Consider the following 4,274-nt stretch of genomic DNA (forward strand, 5'->3'; position numbering starts at 1 on the left):
CATTTTTTTTTCCAGTGTATTGCAATGGAAGGGGAAAAAGTGCCTTTAGGGCAAACATCCATTCATGCCTAACAGGTGGTGGGTATGACATTCCCAAAGGTAGTGGAAGTTTCAGATTCAAAAACAAGCCTAGGAACATCTCTAAAAGAAATATATAAATACAGCCATTCTTCATTATTGCTATGACTGCAGGTCATAGAATAATACATGTTGGAAGGGACCTCCAGGGATGTCTAGTCCAACTCAATTAGGTTGCTCTCAAGACTTAGAGAAATGCAAGAGCATAAAACTAAAATAATATAATTGTTTTAAAACTCCTCAGGTTTGCTCCTCAGCTTCTTGTTCCTGTCCTTTTGCACAGGCAGCTCATTTGCAGCTTCTGAACTATGACGTAGGGTAACAGATTTTGATTTGCCTCGTGGCACAGATAATTATTTTGGTTTGCACCAGAAATAGTAAGATGCACTTCAGTATGGCCCTTAAAAATAAAGCAACATCTTTCTTGATTCTTATGCACTTGCCTGAGTGCCATGAAAAGACAATCCGTGGAGAGCCACATACACAATAATGATGTTTCCTTCACCAATTACTGTTTTGTATATAAAAGTGAATTCTGTAAAATTGAACTTATTAGGAAGGGTTGTAGAGATGAGGAAGATGTTCAACATTAAACAGATTTTAGGAAAGTTGTTTTTAAGCAACATAAAATTTGTATTTGGAAGAATGAAATAAATTCTTCTAGTTTAGCCTAGCTGGCCAACAGTGGGAGTGATATTTGCTTTTGAATGAACCAGTCAATTTTAATTCCTTAAAATAACTTATTTCTATTACTTATTTTTTTTCACATGCATGTGCTTGAGTCAGTCCTGATTTAGAAGAAATTTCTTAAATTGCAGTAGCAAACTCTGGGAGATTGAGTAGTAGCATTTGACATACACTGCTTATCTTTATGAGAAGTCCAAATGCTGAAAACTCATTACATTGGGCAATGGTCATGACAAGCTGCCTTTTTAAAAAAAATGCATGAAATGTCAATATATTTCACTATTTACAGTGTTATCTGAGATTTTGAATTATCATAATATTTCAATCTGTTTGACATGGGCATTTTTTTTCTTGGCAATGTGTATTCCATTTGCAGAGTGAAGCGGACAGATGGTGATGGAGCAACAGAAGGTATTTTTCACATACAGGAATTGGGCAAGATGGTTTGGGCTGAACTAGGGGGGAAAAAGAACCTGTGTAACTTTCTTTTTACTCCATCATTTGTCATGAGAGTTCTAGAACACAGATGATCTGTAGAAATTCCTGGCTACACTTATGAAGAAACTCATGAATCCTCAAATGGGAATTTTTTACTGAGCAAATAGCACGAGATTACCTTAGCTATTGCAATATTGCATAAGTAATTGCACAATGAAAGTACATTATGTAGACTTTGTCACCGCAGAATAATAGCAGGTAATATATTAATCTATGCAACTTTTTAGATATTCTCCCAAACATTTGAGATTTATTGCTTCAGTTATTATTCTTTGCTTGTGATTTTGGTTTGATTGAATAATTACGTGCAATCAGTTTCTTTAGCATTAAAATGCTATGCGTTTCCTTTTTACTGAAATGTTAAAGCTAGTCACTGGGAAATGCTGTATAAAGTTATAAAATCAGAAGCCTTCAGATTTGTGAGGTTAGGAATTACAAAACTGTTATTCGTCCCTAAAAATACCAGAAAGAACTTAAAACAGTTTATGTATTGTATGCCTAATAAGCATGTGGCATAAATACATTTTGTGTTAAATACTACTAGTATTTGCTTTTAAAGTATGAATTATAGCAAAAATAATCATTTAAAGCAAAATGGACCAGACACTATGTAACTCAGAATCTGGAGTCCATACTTTACACACAGTTGAATGCTGAATCTGACATCTGTAGAGGTAATGAATGTAAGTTACTTGAGGGAGAAGTATTTTTTTAAGCTATTGTGAATATTTCTGAAATTTCAAGGTTTTTACTAATGTTTTAAAAATGCTTTTCCAAAAAAAAAAGTTTTGTGTATATAAACTAACATTTTAAAGAATAAAGTATTTTAGTAAAAAGTAAGTATATATCTATATTTATGTTAAAAAATACGTATGTTTTAAATTACTACGAAACCATTTTACCCTGAGTTTGGATATAACCTGTTTCAATCTCTTGTTATTAGTTAATGTTCTACATATTTGTCTGTGTTCTTGTTTGACATAAAAGCCTAAAATCAATAGGCCTGCTTTTTGCTAGAGAACATGTTACTGTTTACTTACAAAACTCGAACATTTTTTCTCTGTTTATTTTGGCTTCCTGAGAATTACTTTTCACACTTTGTAATTGCAATATTTGGAGCCAGACCTCTGAAAAACAAAATAACCCCAGACCCTTGTCTGAACTACTTGCATCTTGTTTTAAGTTCCACCAAAATTTGTTAGTCTCACTGCTTTGCTGGACCAGACATCCCAGCTGCCTCCTGAAGCAGCTGCCAGGTTACTGTGCAGTCAGCGTTATTTGTCTTTTAATAATGACGTCAGTTTGTCTGTTATCCTGTGAGATGGAGAATTCACGTGCACTTGCGCTCCTTGAGTGAGCTGGTTCTTTTCAAGCAGTAGTTGATGCAGGTTTTTCTGTGCAGCGTAACAAGAAGTCATAAAGAACCCAGTAAAAGTTCACTGAAAACGCTGGAAGTTTATTTGAATATTACACTTTCTCTTGTTGTTGTTGTTTTTTAATTTTTTCCCCAGTTATGCGTCATAGTAAATACATCTCTCTCTGATTTTGTGTTAATTATGCAAATTCACGTTTGCACGCATTTGTGGCACTTGAAGGGTTAGGTTCTCTGTCAAATGCTGGAAGCCAGAAGCATTCCTGGAAGTCATGGTTTTGGAAGCTTTTATTTTACACTGGACGACTGTGAATACTGATATAATGAATTTATGGGTTTAGATGTAATGAAAAATTAGATCATAATTGCTGTTGGTGAAATACTAAAATAGGAGAAATCTAGATACAAACAGAACTCTGATGTGATCTTTGCTATTCCTCTTCATTCTGTCCATCTGCAAAAGCACAATAATGCCTTGCATGTAGCAAAAATGGACCACTCTGTGTTCAGGAAACTTGCTGGTTTATCCTTATACATTCTGTTTACTGCCCATCAACGCATAATGTGAAGTGGATTTTCTAAAGCTCTGGGTTGCAAGGCTTCCAGCACAGTTGTCCTGTGATCCTACAGGAGCTGCAATTTTTGACCCTTCTGGTCAGGATGGCACTTGCCTGAACTGAAACACTACAGTACCTGATATTTATGCCCTGTGCTCTGAGCCGATACCAGCACCAACTTGCCTTGTTTCTGTTTTTGTGTTCTTTGTGCCAGAGGTCTGAATTACACTTTTAATTCCAAAGTCTTAATTTATGTTGTGGTTTGTGCCACACAGTTAGGGTTCAAGACTGATCCTGCTTGGGTGTTGAAGCACTTTTGTAGCAGAAGCCAGGCTTCCTGACCTGAACCGCCAGCCCAAACTACTTCTGGTTCTGCTAACCCTTTCTGCTTAGGACATCTTTTCCCTGACAGGTTGGAGTTCAAAGTTGCCTCTCTGGGCAGGCCTAAGTAGTCTGGGTTTAATAATGGGTAAAGCCCAATATGCCTTAAGCCTGCTTCTGTCTGAGACTTCGATAAAAATAATTATAGTATAGTCGCATCTGTGTTCTTACTGAACGTTTCAGTAGAGGCTTCTATTAAAGCAGAACTAACCTGAATAATCAGATGTAATGTGGTTCTGGGTGTTGTGGTCTGAGACAGACTTTGAAAACACCCTGTTGTTTTGAAGAGAACGTATCCAGCCTGCCATGCCTGTGAAGTCTGCTATTATCTCTTCAGTACTGGGAGGGGTTCTGGTGTCTGTTTTCCTTAAGCTATAGCCATTATTGAAATGAAAGTTATCTTTGTTGTAAAACCACTGTCTCTGTTTACAATCCTTTAAACAAAATAACTTGCCTCAGGTGAAAATCTGTTCTAAATATCAGGTCAAGCTGTAATCTACAATTCTCAGTATGACCTAGCTTTACAGGAAAAGGAACAAATTAATGTGGTCAGTATTTCTTCAGTTAAATAATTTGTAATGAAAATGACCTTTTATATAAACCTCAGTATTTACACAATAATGGACATTAACACTTTCATTTCTGAAAAAAAGTGCAGTTTGGTAAACAGATGACTAATGTTGATGATAAACTTGGTGAAC

The sequence above is a fragment of the Streptopelia decaocto genome, assembly GCF_964273445.1.
Source record: "Streptopelia decaocto genome assembly, chromosome: Z".
Lineage (NCBI taxonomy): Eukaryota > Metazoa > Chordata > Aves > Columbiformes > Columbidae > Streptopelia > Streptopelia decaocto.